Source organism: Chionomys nivalis, chromosome 12 (genome assembly GCF_950005125.1).
Source record: "Chionomys nivalis chromosome 12, mChiNiv1.1, whole genome shotgun sequence".
In the NCBI taxonomy this organism is placed as follows: Eukaryota; Metazoa; Chordata; class Mammalia; order Rodentia; family Cricetidae; genus Chionomys; species Chionomys nivalis.
Genome location: NC_080097.1, coordinates 3,834,336 through 3,858,277, shown reverse-complemented (window position 1 = coordinate 3,858,277; position 23,942 = coordinate 3,834,336). Strand labels below are relative to the sequence as shown.

The window sequence follows — 23,942 nt, the reverse complement described above, 5'->3', positions numbered from 1 at the left end:
TAGGTTGTAGGTCCTTGCTGTGGAAGCTTCTTCTCCACATTGCAAACACTAACCTAACTGGCACCAGAGAGTTCATCCTCCAGATTGGATGCCCAAGGTCGTTCTGAGTTGATGTGGATGCCCTGTCATCCTGCACTCTCTGATGGAAACCCTAACGCAAAGAACTCGCAGTGTGCCTGTATGGTTGAGGGAAAAGCATTGGGGAAAGATGAGAATTACAGTTCCCATCCTAAGAAATGAGAGGGCGGGGTTGGAAATCAGGTGCTCACCTTAATGTTTCAGGTGATTCCAGATTTCACCATGTTGGAAGCTTGGGTCCCTTAGAGTACTACATGTTAGCTACTTCTATTTAAATATATATATATATATTCACTGTCTAGTAACGTCTTCTCTCTGCTTTCCTATGCTCTGAATAAAGTGTGAAGACCATTAATATGCTGTGTTAAATGGAGTCTTCCAGTTTCCTATGGAATTGTGGACTTATGCTTTCAGGAAGTAGGAGCTGGTTTATGCTAGTAGGAAAATATTGTAAACACATTATATCATTCAACATTCTTTCTTTTCAGTTCATCCATTTCACGTCTAGAGAAATACATGTATGTGTCTACAAAGAGGCAGCGTGTGGATGTTCATGCAGTGGGATGGAACAGTGAGAAATGGACACCGTCACATAGCTGACTCATGAAGCAGACCAAAGAGAGACTAGACAAAACACGGCTCGCCAATATCACGACAGTGTAGCAGCAGGCCGCCCATAACCAAAATAATCACACGGAAACTATATTATCTAAATCACTGCTTGGCCCATTAGCTCTAGCTTCCTATTGGCTAACTCTTACATATTAATTTACCCCATCTGCATTAATCTGTGTATCACCACGAGGCTGTTGCCTACCAACAAAGTTTCAGCACATCTGTCTCCGGTGGTGGCTCCATGGCTTCTCCTGACTCTGCCTCCTTTCTCCCAGCATTCAGTTTAGTTTTTCCCGCCTACCTCTATTCCCTGAGCAGGCCTAAGACAGTTTCTTTATTAACCAATGGTATTCACAGTATACAGAGGGGAATTCCACATCACAACATCAAATTTTTCTGCTTTTATATATCAATTTGTGTATCTATCTGTAATTTACAGCATACTTATGTGTACTTATGTGGCCAGAAAAAAATGCCAAAAGATATTACTTAGAAAAAAATAAAGGGTTTGCTGTGTTATTTCATGCACTATGATCTGTTTGTATTTAAAATATAAAACGCATGTAGCTATAACTACGTATGTTTTTTATAATAACTCTATTGTGTTTGTAAAGCTACTACCATGTCAGTAGTGGATGGTCTGACAGTTACACAGTATTTAATTGTAGGACTTAGATGAAGAAACAGGAAGCTGTTCCTCTCTCTTCGTGGAGCAGATGATGGCTTTTGCATAATAAAGGCCCTGGCTCCTTATCTGTCACTGCTCTGCCATTCTTGTGGCCAGAGGGTGTTCCCTCATAGCTAGGGGTTTGAAATCCAGGCTCTAGCAAAGTGACCACTCATACAACCACAACTGGAATGCAGAAGGAAGAAAAGAGAATGTATTTGGTAAGTCCCTAGCTCTCCCTTCTCCCATAGCCATAGATAGAAAACAGAGGGGCACATGAAATTCTAGTCTAAGGTAATAATGAGACAAGGTATCACAAGAGGGATTGGATTTATTTATCAGTTTTCCTTAGATCACTTCTTGCGATTAGGGGAGATTATGGCTGAGTCCCGTGTCTTCACCTGCCTGTGCTCCAGCTTGATTCAGAGTGGTGCAGCTCTGTGCGGCCCATCTGATCTTCCATCCGACTCTCCTAGCATTGCCTTTCCCTTCCACTTCGCTGCACAATGTTTGAATTGCGTGCTTCTATGTTAACCCCTGGTGAAATGCTCCAAAGCCTGGCTGCTCAACATCAACCAATTATAACCACTAAGAAATTGGAACTGGGCGGTGGTGGCGCACACCTTTAATCCCAGCACTAGGGAGGCAGAAGCAGGCAGATCTTTGTGAGTTCAAGGCCAGCCTGGTCTACAGAGCTAGTTTCAGGACAGCCAAGGCTACACAAAGAAACCGTGTGTCGTTTTCAAAAAAGAAGAGGAAGAGGAATGGGAAGGGGAAGAAGAAGAGGAAGAAGAGGAAGAAGGAGGAGGAGGAGGAAGAGGAGGAGGGAGAAAAGAAAGGAGGGAGGAAGGGAGGAAGGAAAGGGGGGAATAAAAAGTGGGTTGCCACTAATCTTACCCATCCCAGCATTTCCCAATTCATTCCTTAGCTCCAACAGATATATTGGTCACTCCTAACAATGACAGATTTAATGAGGACTTGGAGTGATAAGCCAGAATTACCATTGGCACTAGTTTCCCCTTCAGAGACCCCCATCTAATAGACTCAGCAAGACGTCCATGTCAGATGAATGAATACCAATGGCAGTTGACATGCACAAGTCAGAGGTCAGTCTGTTAAGCTAAGAGGGGCTTCAGAATGCAGGGGATGACTAGGACCCAAAGGCTCCAGGGAGGCTTCTGTAATGAGATGAGACAGGGATTGTTCAAACAGACAGTAATATGTATCAGGAATATTTAATTCAATGCATCTCTAGACTTGAGAGCCTCATTTTACAGATGAAGAAAATTAGAGCCCTGCCTGCCCCTGCCTGCTCCTGCCGATTCCCAGCACCCACCTGTCAGCTCACAACCATCTGTAACTCCAGTGCCAAGTGTACCTAACACCCTCTTCTGGCCGCTATGGGTACTGCATGCACGTGGTGCCTGCTGTACATGCACACAACACCCATACAGATAAAATAAAAATGGGAAATACTCAAAAATCTCAATTAGATGAAATGGTTGGCATTAATGAATCAGGATTACATAAGTAAGTAAGAGGCAGGATTTGGGTCCAGATCAAAGATTGCAGATAGTTCCAGAGCTGTGTGGTTTCTATTCACCTCACTGTGCCTTGCAGCTTTTCAGACTGGACAACCGACTGATGCCGTGGCCTGTAGAGGGGACAGAAGACGCCCATGGCAGGATGTCACGGGGCCCTTTTAGGATAAGGTCACCCTGGTGTCTGAGGTGCTGCGGCACAGGAAGATCGAGTGACCCACAGGAAGTGCTGTCCCTGGCTCCACCTGGTTCTGTGTTCTCCCTTAGCCCCAGGGAAAAGAAACCCTGTAAGTCGGCCCAGCTCCCTGGCCTGATTTCACAAATCAGTTCTGATGGAGGTTTTTGCCAGCCGAAAGGAAATCAGCCTGTATTCGCTGTGCAGTAACAAACGCTTCCAGAGAGTTCCGGAGCCGTCCTGTCTCGCGAGCACTGGTCTCTCCCTGATGCCGTGGTCAGTTAGAAACAAGAGCAGCCTGGCTCTTCCTGTTTGCAGACCTACCTGGCCTCTAAGCAGTAAACCCTGCGCCTCTCAGATTTCTTCTGTTTGTGTTCTTTCTCCGTTCTTTCTGAGGTCACTGTTTTCTCAATGGCCACAGCCTTTAGCTTCCTCACAATTTCTTCAGAGGCTGCATTCGCATGCCCTTGAACTCAGGCCACCATTCCTTCCTGCTGCCCCAACCTTCTTCTTCCTTGCGAAGCCCCTCTCCTGTGGAAAGCCAGAAGCTAAGAGCGCCTGGTGTGTTGGCTGCTCATTTGTCTTCTGATCCAATCCCTAAGCAAGTCTCAGCTTTAGGTTTTTTCTCGTTTCTAAAATATGGAGGGACTGAATGCCAGGAGAAATGTTTTCCTCCGAGGGATTTGACTGTGGAGCGTGGTTGGGTAGCACCTCCTCAGGGGCCTCTGAGCAGAATGTCAGGAGAAAAGCCTGCCGTGTATGATGAGGAGTGTCACTCACCACCTGGCTGCAGGTGGACAGACACTTCGCTGCGGTTTATGGAGAGCTGGCATATGGCCGCACCATGCCAGGCCCTTGAAGATCATTTCCTTACAGCTTTATAACCACCATTGTGAGATCATACCCGCTTTGGAGGCACCAAAGCCTGAGAGGTTTATTTTCCCTGCTTTTGGCAGAGCAGAATTTGACCCATAGAACTCCCTACCATTATGGTGTAGGTAAATACTTAACTGCTCCCCACAACAGCTAGAAAAACGCAGACAGACAGTTGTGCTCTTTGTCTACTTCCCCGGCCCAGACTCCATTGCCATCAGGAACAGCATGAGGGCACTCCAGGGAAAGGCCAGGGCTGACCTTCAGAGGACAGTGGGACATAGACAAGAAGACCTTATCCAAGGGCCAGGCCGGGTCTCTTCAGTGCCATCAGCCCTCATGGCGACTCCATGAGAAAGTTCTTAGGTTATCACTTCCACAGCTGAGCAGACGGATCCAGAGACCGGGAATAACCACAGCTCTCGGGTGTCTAAGGAGGGATTTGAATTCCACCAAATCTGGAGCACGTGCTAACTCACTGCTTCAAACTAAATCAACCAATTTATTTCAAAGATGAGCCCAGAACAAGAAATTGCACGGGGCGGTGAGCACAGAGTGGTTAAGATGGCGAGGGGTGAAGTGGGAGAAATCTTTTCAAGTAGAAACTTCCTGAGTATATGTGGAAGAGTTCGAAGATTCTGATGACAGACCTTATGAGACAGATACCAGCTCCCCAAGAAAATGCCAACAAACAGAGGGCTCCGAAAGCTGGGCAGGCCCAGGTGTGCTCATAAGTAGAGGCCAGAAGACAATTGATGTCATGGGGAAATTCAGAGGGGACGGCGGGCTAAGGTCAGACATTCCCAAGGTCGAAGACACAGAAACAAACCTCAGAACTCAAGCACATTGCAGCTGTCCAGCTGTTAGCTCCTTCTAGCCCATTTAGGGTGCTGCCATGATGTTTCTGATTTTGTCAAATTTATTAGAACTATATTGCGTTCCAGTAAGTGCTGGAACCATGAAGGACAGTGAGGTGTGTACTCTCCCAGGCTTCGCCGCCGGGGCCACAGAACGCTCTGTTTCACAATGACTTCCACTGGCTGCGTGTTGTGTTCTAATAAAGTGTTACTGCACATTTGCCTTACATAAACAGATAGAAAAATAATAATAGCTTGTACTCCCACTGAACATTATAGGAAAGCACAGACTTCCACTTAATGAGGTTTGGAGACACATAGCAATTTTGATATCCTGTCAAGCTTGTTAAATTGCGATTCTACCAGGATTTTACATGGAGACAGAATTGGCACATCCCAGGGTACAAATTAGGATATGCATCAACTCCTTCGGGTCACGGGGATATAATTTAATGCCGTAATTGAATAAACAGCACTGTTCTGACCTGAAAAGCCCTGTCTCAGGAAGTGGCTAGGGAAGTCGAGGCCATTGTGTGAGTGTTATAATAACAGTGTCTCTTCAGGCTAAGCCCACATCCAGCGTTCTGTGATTTCAGAATTGCTGATTGTATTGACCGTTGATTGAGCAAGGGTTCACGTTTCTCAAAAGTTCTCTGGCTAATTTGACTGGAAAGTGGTTTAGGGAGAAAGATCTATCACATATTGTATCCACCTGAACTTTGCAGGAATTGAGTCAATAGGACTAAGTGAAGTAGTTGTCTCTTTCTTGCCTGTGCTGGCTGTCTGTCTGAGTTGAAATTTATATGTAAAGCATACCTTTCAATGGAAGTTCAAACTGTAAGCAAGTGCATTGACTATGCTAACTTTCTGTGCCCTTGGTTTCTGTACTCCATGTTACCTGTTTACTGGGATAACCTTCCAAGAAGTGAGGGTTCCATAGCCAACTCCCAAATCAACAAGTTCAAAAAGAAACTAAACTTTCTGAGTACCACACGAGGTGACCAGTGGATGCACGCCATGCGAGTTGGTTTCATACACAAAATTACCATGATGGTATAAAGCGGCCCTCCACTTGTGTATATAAGATACACATGAAATATAAGTAAATGCCATGTTTAGGCTTGAGTTCTAATTCCATGTAATCTAGAGTCTGAAAACCTCTAGAATATTAAATATTTCTGGTCCCAAGATAAGTCATAGTCAACCTGTGTGCTACGGTTGCTAACTTTCTAAATAGTTGATTCTGGATTCTAGCTTTTTAGCTAAATAAAAATGTTTTAGTGTGTGTGCAGGTGTGCGTTTGCAGGTGTGTGTATGTGTGTGTATGCGCAGGTGTGTGCATGCAGGTGTGTGTGTATGTGTGTACATGTTTGTGTGCCATGTAGGGCGAACAGTAACCAGTAGGAGCCGGTTGTTTCTTACCATGTGGGTCCCTAGATTGAACTCAGACTGTCATGTCTCGCCCAGTGCCTTCCCCCTCGAAGCCACCTCACTGGTCCACGGATCTCCCCATGTAAGCATGTAAGGGACTTGCTTCAGTCCTATTCTTATGAAGATGATAGGATGTTCTAGAAATGCCTGCAGATACAATGTAGCACTGGATAGGGTTGAGATAGTATGCTCTGTGGACCGTTCCTGGGGCAAGAACTATTGGAAGGAAATCAGCTTTGCTTAGTTTGGCTGTGTTTGAATTTCATGCCTGCTCTCTCTGACTTACATGTGATAATCCACCTAAGGCTTCATGGGAAAGCAACCTTCTGTGTTCGCTGGGCTTTCTACCCACATTCTTCCTTCTTTTCATTACCATTTCCTCTCCTGAAAGCGAGGAAATGATCGCAATGACCTTCGCAAGGCTGTCAAAAAGATAACATTCTGTTCAGCTTCCTGCCTCCATTATCAGTAGTTCTGGCTCCATGCTTTTGTTGGATTTAATACTAATAGTTAGAGCGTAGGTTTTGTATGAATTACTATTATTCTCAAATTGTCTCTCCACTACTCTTCGGTGTAATTAAGAAATTGCTGGACTGGGAGTATTTCCTCCTTAGCTAAGCATAGTCTGATGCCTGGGAGTGAGAGTGGAATCTAAGATATACGTAAGTTTAGGAGAGATCAGCAATGAATTGGCCCCACTGCTCAACCACTATCGGGTTGGTATAAATGTAGACTCACTGCTTGAAGGCATAACTCGCTACTTTAAGATCCAAGTTCTCCACATTTTGTGCATTCTTCTGGTAGTTTTCACATGAAAAGTTCAGTGCATTTGACTCAGACAATACTTAGTTCGAATGGAACCTGGACAGGAAGAAAGGGAGGGGGGAACAGGGTTAGAAAAGGAACATAACAAATGGAGGAATTGCTGTCTTTCACGCGTGTGTGTCTGCACTCCATGTGTACAAACAGATTAAAGGAAACCGTGGTTATCAACGACTGAGCCATGTCTGTGGCTAGCCTGCGCCTCTTCCTTTTCCTTCTCGCATACAGAAAAGGTGGTGAAATTGAGATTTTTTTTTCTCTCTATAGTATTAAATTCCATTTTTCTTTCCATCCCCTGACCTCCCTGGCCAGAAGAATCTAATTTAACAGGGTATTTCAGACAAAAGAATCTCTCAGCCTTATTTCCCACTGCTTCCCAGCTCTACCAATATTGCCTTTGATCTGATCACCAAAACGGATTTGATTGTCTCTTTATGGGGTCCTTTTCTGAAACCCTTCATTTTCCTTGAGCTCTCTGCAGTATTTAACAGCACCGAGGGCTCTGGTTTTCTGTCTGTCTTAAAGCCTGGCTTTCTTGTCTCCTGCCCCATGTTTTGAAGCCTGCCATTATCACCTGGGACGGACTGAGGCAGTCGCTCTTGCCACCGCTGTAACTGGAACGGTGTATGCTGCAGTATATTGTAGTGATTAGTTGGCAAGATGAGAGGTTGGTTCTGGGCTGCCAGTGTGAATGCCGGGACCTGCGTGGCAAGCGTGGTAATTTTACTCCCTCGTGGTCTTCACTGAGGGGGGAAGAAAGAAACTACTATTTCTAGGGAAAATGGAAATATTCCAAGCCCCAGCAAAGGGAAGGAGGAAGGGGGAAAAAGCACGCACTAGCAAGAAGCAGTCTGTGGCCATTGGTCTCTTGGTACTCAGTGGAGCCTGAGATTGGTTGCCAAGTAGCTGTAAGATCCTGTCTAGTTGGGAATGGGTTCTCTGCAGGATTCCCAGGAACTTAGGAAGTAGCAGCCTTGTCTACATTTCTCAATGTTCGTGAGGTCCTCCCACGTTTCCTTCAGACCCTTGGTTCTTATCCACGTCTTAACATTTCCACGTATGTTCCTGTGAACTCCCTACTTAAACCTATAACCTCCTAAAAAGACAGTGAGAAGCATAATCTCAGTATTCGAGGCATGATATATTCCCATAAGAGCATATAGACTGGGGGCTGGGAAGATGCCTTAGTCGGCAAAGTGCTTGCCACGAAAGCAGAGGCAAAGTCCTGAGCTTAGTCTCCGGCACCCCCATGAAAATGGCCAGGCACAGCAGTGTCTATATACAGTGCCAGTGCAGGCCAGCTAAGCTAGCCAAACTGGCAAATTCTAGATTCCGTGACAGACCCTGTCTCTAACAAAAAGGTAAAAAGAAATGAAGACACTCAATGCCCATCTCTGCCCCCACCACACACGCACCCGCGTACCCACAGAACACACACACACACCACATTGACTGACAGACTGACTGACCCAATGATTATTTCCCTGCTGCCTTACCAGGATGCCACAGCCCACCACATTGACTGACTGACTGATAGACAGACAGACAGACAGACAGACGGACTGACAGACTGACTGACCGACTGATTATTTGCCCTGCTGCCCTACCAGGATGCCACAGCCCACCACATTGACTGACTGACAGACAGACAGACGGACTGACAGACTGACTGACCCACGGATTATTTGTCCTGCCGTCCTACCAGGATGCCACAGCCCACCACATTGACTGACTGACTGACAGACAGACTGACAGACTGACTGACCCACAGATTATTTGTCCTGCCGTCCTACCAGGATGCCACAGCCCTTCTTTTTGTTTCCCCTGGTGGACACAAGTTCAGGGCTTTGCAAAGACATATTTTGTCTTTCAGTGTTCAACTTCCACTGATTTCTCTTTCACTCTTTATGCCAGAGACTTAAATTGATTCCAGTTGTTTAAAAGAAATGTATATTTTTCTTCTACACGTTTTAAGGGGAAAATATTTAATGTATTTTCCCTAGACTAAACCAAAACCAGATACTTTCCCCAGAAATGTATGAATGGACAAGAGAGCGATTACTTTGGGAGCGAATATTGGATTTCAGAAAAGTTAAGTGATCTCGTGCTTGTGTGACTCCAGGTGGAAGAAAAGCTCCTTAGTCAGCAATCGGCGAAGAAAGAGCAAATTCAATAGCTCTCTTGTACACACTCATGATAGAAAACTGAACGGTTCCATGTAGAAGCGGTGGAGCAAATTATATTAGTCAGTGGATATAAATTGCTTTTTTTAAACAAAAGAATATTCATGACATTTTTCTATATAAAGATAAAATAGTTCCCTTTATCTTGGAATCATAAAATCTTGGGTCTGGAAACTTTGGAGAATTAGATTATTTTCTGGCAAGTGCCAGGCCAGTGAATCTTGCAGGGCGAGGGCCATGGTTTTTGCTTCCTGTTCAGAATGCCTGCAGTGCTGAGCCGAAGCAGTGCCCACCGCTTAGAGAGCAGGCTTCGTCTCCACGATGATGATCAGGAGCCCTGAGGGTGGCTGAGAAGAAAAACCCTCAACTTTGGAGTCCTGCTTCAGGCTGATAGTGACCCAAAGGAGGCACGAAGCTGTCCTAACAATAGGGCTATTTCCTCGGGACTTCCCTGCTCCCACTCATTAAAATGACATGCGAAGAATGCCAGTGGTGCTTTTGTTGGAGAGCCTTGGCCTGCTGCCACAGCTCCCGCTGGCCCAGCTTCACGGGGACTCTGCACGTTGACCCACCATGTAGAACCTGTTGTGAGAGGCTCATCTTCCTGTGAACACAGCACAGTGACTTACCCTGGGAGTTCGAGATCAGTCCTCTGCTTAGAGTTGGTTCGGGAAGTCCTACCAGCTGTCATGTAAGGGTAATTAACACATTTCTCTCAATTATACATGCTGGGGGAAGAATTTCAAACATTTGGCTGGATAACAAATCCATCCCCTTGGTTAGAGAAAGGCCATCCCTCTGGCCATCTGGATATTTACTTTTCTTTAGAAATGAGCTTCTTGGAATTTTCTGTTGGTGGGGAGGGGAAATGGTGAGGACAAAGGGAATATTCTGGTAAAAATGATGCCGGCTCACATTCAACACGGCTCACGCCTACACATCAGGAGTCTCGGATCACACATTAACCCTTGTGGCTTTTTATTATATTGCTAACAGACACCCTGCTTAGCCTGGATGCTGAAATGACGAAAATAATCAGAAGTGATGCTGCAATGTTACTGTTGACCCCTGGGGCAGGGTGTTTCTTTTACCTTGTACACATTCCTAATGGGAACAGGTTGTCACTGGGGGAAAGCTAATAGGGACCACTGAGAGGACCGAATCACGGATAGGACCCAAGGCTTTAGGATCATAGACGCTCTAGCGAATGGGAACTCTGAAGTGATTGTAAGCCAGCAGGCATGGTTCTCAGTGACTAACAAGGCAAGCATGAGTAGGAGAACATGGCACCTCTCTGTGGAACTAGGAAAGTGTGGGAGATAGGCCTGGAGAGGAGTAATGATGTGGAAGTCCCCTCTGTGTGCTGTGATTTCCATTAATGAATAGAGAAACTGCCTTGGACCTACAGCAAGACAGGACTTAGGTAGGTGGAGAAAACTAAAGTGAATGCTGGGAGAAAGAAGGGTGGAGTCAGAGAGAAGCCATGGAGCCACCAGAGTCAGATACGCCAAAACTTTAGCTTGTAAGCCACAGCCACATGGTGATACACAGATTAATGGAGATGGGTTAAATTAATATGTAAGAGTTAGCCAATAAGACGCTAGAGCTAATGGGTCAAGCAGTGATTTAATTAATATAGTTTCTGTGTGATTATTTTGGAGCTAAGCAGCTGGGAACCAACAAGTAAGTAAGAGTAAGAGGGCGCTGTGGACAGCAAGCTATTCTGGGTGTGAGCAAGGGGAAAATCCCATTATATTTGGAACTTGAGAGTAAAGCCAAGGAATATGGGACAGGTGGGGAATATTGATAGTGGGGAAAAAAACCTCTTATGTTAAAGGTAGTAAACAAAAGTTTGTATGGATCCAAATTTGAGCAAGCATGGCCTAGGCGGCACAGAGCTAGGTCTGAGTTCTCATTAGTGTGTGATCTGACTCAGAATAGTTCCATAATCCCAGCTTCACTGTCTCACCTTTCTCAGAGTCCGTGGATAAAGCAGTGCAGCCGATCATATATGATCGTACACATATATATATGCATACATACGTGTATGTGTATGTGTGTATAGATGCATATCTGTGTTCATATGTGTATATGTATGTGTGCATACATGCATGTATATGTGTATATTCATGTATGTGTGTTTATATATATACACATATATATGCATATAGAGAGAGCCTTGGACCATCTTCAGCCACATATCCAAGAACACACAGTGTTAGCTGCAGTCAGCCCTGCATTAGAATCAATACGTGCCCATATGAGCCTCTGCATTTGAGCAAGAGTCGCAGCCTACCTCTTCTTAAAAGGGAATTAAAGGAACTTTTAAAATTCAGCATCTTTTATTTTTAAAGGAACAACTGAGTAGAAAACTGACCCAAAGGAGAAAGAAACAGAGTACAGTTCACCTGAGATGAACTCATTCTTTGAATTTGAACTTTAGCACGAAGCTTCCTGGCAGTTAAGACAAAAAGAAAAACATGTGCTTATTGTCTGATAAAAATCAGTGTAATGTGATTAGCTCTTGAGGAAAGCACATAGATGGGCTGAGGGCTCAGATGGGGTTACGTTTAAGAATATGCCAGCTCAGAATGCATTAAGAGCCATGCAGAAATCCATACCCTTTAATCCAGTAATTCTGCTTCTACTGGGGGAGTTTTAGAAGGAGAGGGGGCCGAGAGGGAGGACCATGTGTGTGGAAATGCTTGTCTTGGAATCATGTGTGAGCATGCAGAACTGGAAAGAACCAGAATAGGGGACAGAGTCACTCAGTTGCTGAGCATCTGGTCAAGTACATGTAGTGGGCACTGTAGACAAGGCTGTTCCCCGAGAGAGAGAAGCAAGGTTTATGGAGGCTCATTAACAATAGTCAGAAGAGGGATTTGGGTCAAGATGGCTTCCCCAGTAAAGTGCCAACTACAGCAGCCCACCTTCAGATTCCCAGCCACACGCAAGAAGTTGAGCATGGTGTCATGGACTGTAATCCAAATTCTGGGGAGGCCTAGACAGGGTCCTTGGGTTTTTAGCTTACCAGCCAGCTGGTCTTGCCCAGTTGGTGAGTTCTGGGTTCCAAAAGCATCTGTCTCAAAAGACATGGTGGAGAGCAGTAGAGGAAGATGCCTGGCATCAGCCTCTGACCTCTGCACTTCCAGTTGCGCACGCACGCACGCACACACACATGCACACACACGCACGCACGCACACACGCACACCAGTCAGGAGGTAGGATAGTGTGTTTACCAAAATTATCTTTATGAAAGTATGAGATGTCAAGGGAGAGCCCTCAGTCGTGGTAGTAACTGTGATAGGGCTCTGCCTTTAAAGGTCGTGTTCCTCCACATCCCATATTTCCCCATTTTTTATTAATTTATTTATTAAAGATTTCTGTCTCTTCCCCGCCACCGCCTCCCATATCCCTCCCCCTCCCCCAATCAACTCCCCCTCTCTCATCAGCCCTAAGAGCAGTCAGGGTTCCCTGCCCTGTGGGGAGTCCAAGGACCTCCCACCTTCTTCCAGGTCTATTAAGGTGAACATCCAAACAGCCTAGGCTCCCACAAAGCCAGTACGTGCAGTAGGATCAAAACCCAGTGCCATTGTTCTTGACTTCTCAGCAGTCCTCATTGTCCGCTATGTTCAGTGAGTCCGGTATTATCCCATGCTTTTTCAGACCCAGTCCAGCTGGCCTTGGTGAGTTCCCGAAAGAACATCCCCATTGTCTCAGTATGTGGGTACACCCCTCATGGCCCTGAGTTCCTTGCTCGTGCTCTCTCTCTTTCTGCTCCTGGTTTGGACCTTGGGGTTGTAGTCTGGTGCTCCAATGTGGTACTCTGTCTCTGTCTCCTTTCATCGCCTGATGAAGGTTAATATCCAGGAGGATGTCTATATGTTTTTCTTTGGGTTCACCTTCTTATTTAGCTTTTCTAGGATCACAAATTATAGGCTCAATGTCCTTTATTTATGGCTAGAAACCAAATATGAGTGAGTACATCCCATGTTCCTCTTTTTGGGTCTGGCTTACCTCTTGGATTGGGAGGATCGACATAGTAAAAATGGCAATTCTACCAAAAGCAATCTATAGATTCAATGCAATCCCCATCAAAATCCCATCAAAATTCTTCACAGCCCTTGAGAAGACAATAATCAACTTTATATGGAAAAACAAAAAACCCAGGATAGCCAAAACTGTTGTAATAAGAGCGGCCGGGCTGCGTCCCCAGCACCCAGCCGCCCGCATGGCTAGCTTATGCCCCGAAATAATTACACGGAAACTGTATTTATTTAATCACTGTCTGGCCCATTAGTTTTAGCCTCTTATTGGCTAGCTCTTATATATTGATCTAACCCATTTTTAATATTTTGTGTAGTACCACGAGCTGGCTTACCAAAAAAGATCTTAACCTACGTCTGTCTGGAGTGGGAGAATCATGGCGGCCCACTGACTAGGCTTCTTTCTCCCAACACAAAACAATCTTATACAATAAAGGATCGTCTGGAGGCATTACCATCCCTGACTTCAAACTCTATTACAGAGCTACAGTATTGAAAACAGCTTGATATTGGCATAAAAACAGAGAAGTCGACCAATGGAATCGAATAGAAGACCCAAACTTTAACCCACAAACCTATGAACACCTGATTTTCGATAAAGGAGCTAAAAGTATACAATGGAAAAAAGAGAGCATCTTCAACAAATTGTGCTGGCAAAACTGGATGTCAATCTGTAGAAGAATGAAAATATTTCCCCATTTTTGTGATGTTTTTAGTTAAATTATGAAGCTGAACCAGCTCATGTGCACCCTACATTTGAGGTGTGCTTTATGGAATTACGTTTTTAATTAAAAACAAAGAGAAACATTTCAGAGTAGCAAACTGAAAATGTAGTATCTGGAAAGTGCTGTTAATGAATTTCTTGAAATAGTTTTGGGTGTTTAGAAATGTCTACAAAGACATAGTCATGTGGATGAGTGGTAGTCACACTGGGATCTGGGTGTTTAGAAATGTCTACAAAGACACAGTCATGTGGATGAGCGGTAGTCACACTGGGATCTGGGTGTTTAGAAATGTCTACAAAGACACAATCATGTGGATGAGTGGTAGTCACACTGGGATCTGGGTGTTTAGAAATGTCTACAAAGACACAATCATGTGGATGAGTGGTAGTCACACTGGGATCTGGGTGTTTAGAAATGTCTACAAAGACACAGTCATGTGGATGAGTGGTAGTCACACTGGGATCTGGGTGTTTAGAAATGTCTACAAAGACACAGTCATGTGGATGAGCGGTAGTCACACTGGGATCTGGGTGTTTAGAAATGCATTTCTACAGAGACAGTCATGTGGATGAGTGGTAGTCACGCTGCGGATCTAGGTGTTTAGAAATGTCTTTCTGCAGACAGTCATGTGGATGAGTGGTAGTTACACTGGAGACCTAGTGTTCGTTTAGAGTTCACTAAAGGTATTGAAGCGAGCATGTGCTGAGATGCCATGATGGGGTCAGAGATGAGGAGGGGCCATAGATGTCCTCAGCATGCTCCTGGGCCGCCACATTTGCCATCTGTCTCTTTTAGGGAGCTCCCAGGTGCCAATGGTTTTCCTCTTGGCTCACCCGCCCCTTCTTCCTCTTTCTGAGCTATTCTCCTTCATACTCCTCTGAAGTAGAGGACCGGTCTTCTCATTCCTGCTGTCCATTTGATTGTAGTTATGACCAAGAATCCACTCTGAGAGTTGGGCTGAAGCAGTGTAACTTTTAACATTTTTGAATCTCATTTGCATGTAAGAACATTCTAGAAAAGACTCTTCCTGTAAGAACATTCTAGAAATGACTCCTAGGCCATAGCTTGAAAAGAAATGGCACATAGAAGAAAAGTTTTGGTGCGTATGCCTGGGGCAGAGTCCTTCTAAGCCTGGGAAAACAGATTAGTGTCGCATACCATAATAGAACGAGGGCGGGAGGGTCACTTCAGCTGTTGAATAGACACGAATAAAATCCGATATTCCCTCATTATCAAAACCAAGATGTTTCTCATCTGCCTTCAGTTCTTTGACTAATTTCATGAATTTGGGGGTCATGAGTTCTGCCGTTTCTTTCTACTCTACCATCTTTGACTGGAGGCAAATGATTAGCATTTGTTTGCACTGCGGTTTTGATGGTTTCTGGATTGTTTTCATGGCCGCAAATCATGGTCCAGAGCAGATAGGAAACACCTCCAAGAAATGCATGCACAATGGGAGACCCTTGTACCTCTTCACATGGCTGTCAATGATTGGCTGTGCTCTGACCACGGCCAGTTAGTCTAGAAGTCAAGTATCAGTGGAGAGCTCATGCTAACATTCCAGTTTTGATATTAAGTTTTACTTGTAGGTTTTTAAAAATTTTAAATTTATCTGTAAGCATTGAAGTTTTTTTCCTCTGAGTTCCTGTGTGCTGTTTTCACCATCTCTGATTTAAAAAAAAAAACACACACACACACATCTAGAAGTCTCTACGCGTGCAATTAATGATTACATTTGAACCTGTCTTTTGTCCCTTGCAGTAGAATTTATAACTTTGCACAAAACTTTCTCTACTAGTGGCTTTTGTTGCCATACATGTCCATATTGCCCGGTGGAGAACCACCACTAACCAATGGAGTAGCCATGCTCAATGAAAGAAACCACCAAAAGTCCAGAGAGAAATAAATACTAAAAAATTCTTTGGAGAAATCACATGTGTACATGACAAAAAGAAATAAATGCCCAGAGCCTCAGGGCGTTGGTCTTATGAGCAGACACTCCTAGTCCACCCCTGCCCCCAGATTCTTCAAGTCCAGTGGCTCTCTTAGCCTGTGTTTGCCAGGCTAATGGTTCATCCTGTGCATTAGCTTAAATGAAAAAACAGAAGCTGAATTGTCCATGATCGCTCTGAGGGAGCATTCAGTGCTCCTTGCTTTGCTTTTCTGCACATTTTTGTTCTCCGGCGCTCATTCGCCTTGCCTCTGCCCAGAAGACAGAGCAGGGAAAACTGAAATGACAACCAGATGATGGAACCTTGCAGCAAACCGAAAAGACCAAAGAATGTCAGGAGAGCTGGGGGTGTCGCTCAGTTGGTGGAGTGTTTACTTCGCACACAAAGCCCTTCATTCCATCCCCAGTGCCACATAAAAGCCGGGTGTGGTCGTACACATTCGTAACAGTAGCATGCAGGAGGTGGAGGTAGAGGCAGGAGGATCAGAAGCCAGAGGTCATCCTCAGCTGCAAGGGAGTTCCAGGTGTGAAACCCAGAGTGAAAGAGAAGAATAAAACCTTCGGCAGAAGGGTGGAAACTGAGCGATGGGCACTGGAGGGCTACTGTCTTGTGAGGTGGTGGTGGTGGTGGTGGTGGTGGTGGTGTGCCCAGGGCTTTTCTCTGCTCTGTCATAGAAAAGCTGAAGTTGCCACCATGGATGGATGGCTTTATCCCCACCATGCAGCTCCCAGTGGTGGCTGCAGCAACGACCTTGGCCTTTCCCAGATACTTGTATCTTAAGGCTGAAACGAGATTGCTGGGAAGCCTGCTCCTCTCAAGGAGGGACCCAGAGGGACCTGAAGGATGACACCCTGGAACTAGGAAGCCTACTGTCTCTGGGCAACTTGTATTTAAGTCCCCCAGACTCTCCCAGCTCTGACCCGCCCCACCCCCATCACAAGGCAGGGCTAAATGGAGTTCTGTATGAGATCAGCAGTATTTAGCGATTGCAAGTTTGACATAATGCACTTCCTCATAATTTATTAAAGTTGCTAATACATTTTTAAAAAAATATGTGAAGGGCGTGGAAGCCTCGCGGTAGTTCAGGGCAGTGCATTAACCCTCCATTGATTTTTTTTTCTTTTTGTTTGCATCTCACAAGAGCAAAAGCCAGACCCTGCTGATGACGGGTGAGCCCCACCCTCTGGGCACCTTACTCTTCTCACTGCACAGATATAAGTATTGCTCTTACCACATCAAGCGGCCCAGTGATGCACCCTGGTGGCCATTCCGAGAACGCGGGGGACCCTGCCTCCTGCACCTCTCACAGGGACTGTTCACATCTTGGTCACTGCAGAAGCTGAGACATTCAGCACTTACCCGTCTGTTCTCCCTAGGACTTACCATCATCATACTTGCTGTAATTGTGCGTATACATGCATGTGTGTTCAGGTGAACATTCCTTTGTATGCACTCGCCGAGACCGGAGGAGAGCATCAGATGCCCCCCTCCATCATTCTCCGCCTCTCTCTGAGCCTGGAGATTACCAGTTCAGCCAGACCGAGTAGCCTGCAAGCCTGGGTCCTCCTGTCTCCACTGCCCAGCAACAGGCTTGCAGGCATGCACCACCAACACCTCGCTTGGGATGTGGGTGCTAGGATCCGAGTGCAGTCCCTCAAGCTGATGCAACAGGAATTTTACTGACGGAGACATCTCCATGATCCCTCATTGTTTATTTTATTAATTGATCCTGTTGAATGTCTGTTGTTGAATGTCTCTCTGTATGCTGTGAATATGTTTTATTGCCATTGGTTAATAAAGAAGCTGATTTGGCCAACAGCCAGGCAGAATAGAGCCAGGTGGGAAATCCAAGCAGAGATAGAGGGAGAAAGAAGGCAGAGTCAAGGAGACACCAGCAGCCACCAGGGAGCAAGATATGAGGTAACAAGCCACAAACCTCGTGGTAAAATATAAAATAATAGAAATGGGTTAATTTAAGTTATAAGAGCTAGTTAATAATACGCCTGAGCTAATAGGACAAACAGTTTGTAATTAGCATTAAGCCTCAGAGTGATTATTTGGGGAACTGGTGGGTGGGAGAGAAACCTCAAGTTACAAAGTCTGTCTTCCTGTTTTAAAATGTAAGTTTCATGAAGACAATACTTTTACATTGTTTTGTTATTGCTTTCACTCTGATACCGAGAGCAGTGCCAGCCATAGACCACAATCAAATATGCAGTGGGTGAGTGAGTGAATGAATGGACTTGGCAGCAGATTCACTGCAAGGACACCACAGTGGGAATCATCTTGCAGTCAGAATTCACGTCACTGAAAGAGTCAGCAACATGAACACCAAAGTTAGAACCCTGGTATCTGGGGACTTCCGGACAGGAGAGAGGAGAGTGGAAGCAGGGCCTGAGGAAGCCATGGCTTTGTAGGGATCTAAATTAGAATTTTTCCGATCACTCATGGCTCTGGGACCACTGACAAAACTATTCACCTTAGGCTGGTCCCTTCCCAGTCCCATGTCACTCAGGATGCAGAACCGAGAAGAGCAGACAGGACCCCAAGGTTGTTGTTATAAGAAACAGAATCAATGTATGTAAAACATAGGCCATATAGGAAGCCTTTTTTAAAACTGAAACCTGTGTTCCTATTTAAAAGCCTCTGTGTTGGTGAGTAGAAGGTGACGCCCTTGATGAACTGGGGATCTCAGTCCTTGCTGTCTGTTTTACTTTAAGGAATACATTGAATCTGTTTTAAGAAAGAAAGGCTGGCGGTAGTGTCTTTGGTTTGTCGGAGGACAGATCCTGCTACACACACAATATAAGGATTGCCAAGTGCGAAGAAATGGCCTCTGAAACAGCTCAGATCTGCGCAGGCTCTGTCTGTTCACCCATAGATTCCGTCTCCCAGGTTTGCAGGGCTCTTACCTTGGGAAATTCATGGAGGCTTGAGTGAGCTTCTGATTGGGAGGAGCATAGAGACCATATCTCCGATGGAATCAGGCATTGATACAGATGGTAACCTCAGCAGCAGCGGACATCAGGGGTCAGGGACCATCCAGACCTGCAAATTCTCCACAGAGGAACCCTGAGGAGTGGGCGGGGGGGGGGGCAGTCAACTGAAGGAAGATGAGCTGAGCTAGACTTCAGCAGACAGTTCAGGATGAAGGAACGGAGGCTGCTGCCCCACGTTCATAGAGACACCCTCCTCCTAGGTTTCAGGCATTTGGAAACAGACCGCTGGTTGATGTCTAAAGGGCACAGCACAAGAGTGTGCCTGCCTGCAGTTCTTAGGTGACAACTCCATTTACATCCCTGAAATCCAGGGCCTCAGTTTTGCCCTAATAGGGTATCTTCAGCTCTAGTATAAATAAAAGAAACCAGAGCAGCCTGTCAGGGTCTCTGATGACTAAGGTTTGATGTATTAAAATCTAACCAGATTTATAAAATGTACTCCATCACTTTAATTGAATTTGTAAAGATGTCTGATTTATGAAGCATTGCGTGGGCCCTTCTGGCTAATATTAGACTCATATATACTACTAATCACCACGGTGTCTTTCCTTTCTGTCCCCATGTCTATGCAGGTCTGTGTATCTAGAGTTCCTCTCGTGGACGGGAGCATCTCCCTTGTCATCCTTGTCTGCCCTTGGGCCTATCATGGGTTCCAGACACGTGGCAAGAGCCAGTAATATGTATTCAGAGCAGGGGCTGGGGCTGGAGGCTGAATGGGACCAGATTTGGGACCGTCGCCTTACAGTGTGTGACCTTGGGCAAGTTAGCGTTCACGTATCTTGGCTCCCATACTTGTAACTGAAAATGAAAATAAGCCCCAGCACACAGGCTAATCGCCAACCTCAATAAGATCATTTCTGACAACGCTTGGCACTGAGCTTGGTGCATTGCAAGATTTCACTCGTTGTAATTTTTAATAATTATATGACCATGTGAAAAGACAGTAACCAAGAGCAGGGTCTCCGGGGTCACTGTGCTGTGGTCACGTCTTGGCTCTGTCTCTTGCTACATATACTCGTGAGGACGTTATGATTGTTTGTGCAGGACCCGTGTCCATCCAGCTGTCAGATGGAGGTGTCTCCATCTCATACTACTAAGTGAACATTTTGTATAATACCTAGCATGCAACTGAAGAGGATCATTTAATAATCAATATTAAAACTAGTGTACATTCAGTTAGCTACCAAGAATTGCTATCCTATACTTATATATGGGTATGTATGTACATATAATGCTCTTTTTCAAAAATATTATACTCCTTAAAAATGGATTAGTTAAGTTTACAAATAAATCAGTTTGACAGGCAATTTCCAGACATCCAAAGAGGGAAAGGAAGTGGTGTGTTGCTCAGTGTTTGTTCATATTCCATCGGGAGTTAGTCCTGACCTGGACTAAAGATGCTGGTTCAGATGCTGGTGCTGAACACAACTGCCCAGGTCCCTGTCAGAGAAATACTCAGAAGCAAGGAGTCTAAGAAACTGTCCCAGGTGCCTGCAGAGGATGAGCCAAGGAAGAACAGTCTAGATGGGCTTGGGGAAGAAAACACAGCATGTGCTCAGGACTTTTGTGATAGACAAGTTTACCACACCTGATAGGAAAACCAAAAGACGCCCTGTGGAATCCTGAGACCTGAGATCTCTGATATCCAGTACATCAGCCTTACAGACATGAGGCAGGGTGTAAGATTGAGAAGAAAGTAGCCCTGTGGCTTTCAGAACTGGAGAACCAAGGCAGCATCAGCAAGACAGAGATTCAGGGTCTTTTCTGGATCATGCTGTCCCGGGAACTTGGACCCACCTGAGGTAGGGATAGGGAGAAGCTAATGAGTTAGGTGGCTGCACCATGAGGCAGTGCACTAAACAGCATGGTCTTCGCTTCTCTCTTCCCTACCGGCGCCACTCTGTGTTCACACTGCCCTGGAAGGCGGTCTCGTTTCACGGGAGGGACCACACCATGCCTGGCTACGTGTGTAAAGCAATTGCAGAATGCTGTCCGAGTGTATCTAGTCCCCTCCCCTTCCTTCGCATGGGAATGCTCTTGCCCCCACATGCAATTTTAATATCAAAGATCATTTTTTTATCAAGCCACTTTCTGTAATCAGAATTTAAACACTATCCCAACATTTTTCTTGCAAACCAGATCTTGAGAGGCCCACTAGGCCGTCCTGAATTACTGATGAGATCCTTGGTGAAATGTCTTCAGTTGTTACTAAAATAAATCTCTCCGATTAGATTTTCCACATAAAAATTGGACAGCATTTAGGCTGACTGGTTACATCGGTAGAAAATCTTGTACTTGCCAAAGCTCTGCCAACAGTAGTCATGGACATTTACTTCTAAACAAGCCAGGTGATCTGGCTACCCAGGTTGAGGAAATCAGTCCGTCTGCAGAGCCGGACACTGCAGTGTGATGCCGTGACCTTCATTTCCCAGGGGGGAGAAATGTACCTTTCTTAGAGGTTGTTAGATCCTCAGGGCTGCTGGAACACAGGATGGCTTAGAGCAACGGGAATCCATGCTGACGCCACTCTGGAAGCCCACAGTCAAGGGTCAGCAAAGCCACGCTCTCTCCAGAGCCTCCAAGAAGGATTGCTTTCCTGCCTCTCTCACTTAACCTGGTGACCTCTGCTGTTCATTGGCATAGAGCAGCCATCTCCTTCTCACCACGTTCTCTCTGTACAAATTGCCCATTTGACAAGTAGCTGGACCTGAAGGCTTGTTGGCACGGGCCTGTCCTCCCAGTTGCTCTGGAAACTGAGGCAGGAGAATCACAGATTCAATGCCTGCCAAGGCAGACAGACAACGTGGTGAGATCTTGTCTCACACTTTTTCTTTTAAAGTCAAATAAGGGCTGGGAGTGGGTAGAGCACTGGACTAGCCTAGCGTATGCAAACACAGTCCTTATTACTGCAAAAAAAAAAAATGTCAATTTAGAAACAAAAAAGACAAAGCTAAAGCCCAGTCCCATGCGACCTCATGCTCCTCCAGTCACATCTGAGCAGACCCTGTCCCCAGGTAAAGTCCGCTTCACTTCCACGGGTCACGAGTGCTAGGACTTCAGTAGGGCTTTTTAATGGAAATACAATTCAACACAGAACACCCGATATTCTGCCCAACCAAGAGTTCATAATCAGCTCATAACCAGATCTTCTCTGCTTTTTAAACTAATCTTTCATAGGCTGAGCCAAAAATCTGTTCCTCGGGAGGGAGTTTCTTCCATTGTCCCGAGGAGGCAGTGGAGAAGACACATGTTTTCTCGTAAGGACTGGACCGAAAGGCATCTTTGTTTGACTTTCATATGGCCTTGGAAAGTGACTCTTGTGAGTCTCTTTCTGAAAATCACCTTTCTTTACCCTTAAATCAGGGTAACGGATTACAGGGGTGCTCTGGAGCTGTCATGAGATACTGTGTGTGACAACGGCTTTGTAAGGTGTGATGTGAGCGTCCTGCCGTGAGTCTCTTAAACATGGCTCTGCAGAGGGCGGCAACACAGAGCTGAGGCCAGTCTGCCTGGATGGAAGCCCAGGTCTGCTCCCCATGAGCTGCGTGGCCTTGGTACGCTGTTACCACCACCTCCCCGTGCCTCTGTGCCATCCCATAAAACAGGGCTGTTAGCAGCGCCTCTTTTAAGAGCTTGTAGTGAAGATTAAATCGGAGTGATCTTCCAGAAGTTGCTTGAAAACTGCCTGCTACACAATCGGCGGCGCCGTATTACATAACTCTTTGCTATTTTTGTCAAGGGCAAGGCCACAGCACCGTGTCCCGTGTGCAATTCCATCCCAGCTTCTGTATGAAACAGATGCTCCAGAGCCGTCTGTAGGACGGATAAAGGGATGGAGACACCGTTAAGCCCCCGTGCCCATCTTCCCTGTAACTGCTAGGCTTCTTTCTCCAGCCGGTACCCCAGCCCTGTGCTATGGTACAAGTCCTGCTCTGCACCTACTCAGCCTGACTTTTCCGAACAAAGTGTCATTGTCCAAGCCACCAAATCGTCCAAAGCAACCTGGAAAGCATGTCTTTTCCTCCTGTGACTCAGCATGAATGCACTTCTTCCCCCCACATCTTTACACTCCCCCACTTTAGCCCCCCTTTCCCTTAGCGCTCTCCATATGACATCCAAGCCTCTCCCACCTCTTCTGAAAGTGTTGCCCTTCTAATACAAGGAACTGTGCCCTGTGGCTTTGTCATAGACATGCTGATCTCAGTTTACCTTAAGTACAAACCTACTGGGCAACAACCAATCAGAATGCAAGGAAGCTCTATATTTGACAGCTGAGATCCTGCGCTGGTCAGTAGATTGGAGGTGGCACAGGAGAAGACAGAGAGGTGGCAAAGATACTTGACAATGGGCTTGGGAAAGTGGCTGTTTCTGTCTAGAACAGTAATTCCTGTATTTTAATAAATGACACAGACACACCGGTGCATACTTGTGGAATGTCAGCCTTTAAGGCCGGTTGTCTGTCTGTGTCTGAGTTCCAGGACCTCACCCAGGGGTCAGGCTGGTGCCTCTGTGCAGACAGTGCCCCCTTGGAGACCCACCAGCCTCTGGAGTTGGTAAAGACTGGTGACAAGGGTGGCAGCCAACTAAATCATCTGAGTAGACTGTCCTGGAACTAGCTCTTATAGACCAGGCTGGCCTTGAACTCACAGAGATCTGCCTGCCTCTGCCTCCCAAGTGCTGGGATTAAAGGTGTGCGCCACCATTGCCTAGCTGAGTAGCCACTTCTTATCCCCTAACAGGACCCTGTGCTCTTAACTAGGTAATCTGACTTAAGACTGTAACGTCGGTGTCCAGCACTTTCTGCTGAAGGGCCAGGCTCTTGGCAGTGTGTTCACATGGCACCCAGTATTTAACCCACTATGACTTTCACCGCTCCGAACCTTCTCTGTCTACCAGTGTATGCACGTGCTCATGTGTACAGGAATGTTCACGTGTGCGTGCACATGGAGAGTCCAGAGGGCAGCATCAGTCACCTGC

The 23,942-nt window shown here is 45.8% G+C and overlaps 1 protein-coding gene across 8 annotated transcripts in view; it reads left to right on the top strand.

Annotated features, from left to right (window-relative positions):
• Mbnl2 (muscleblind like splicing regulator 2) overlaps positions 1–23,942 on the top strand; it is a 152,756-nt gene that overhangs the window by 66,603 nt on the left and 62,211 nt on the right. The gene's annotated exons all lie outside the window — the stretch shown is intronic.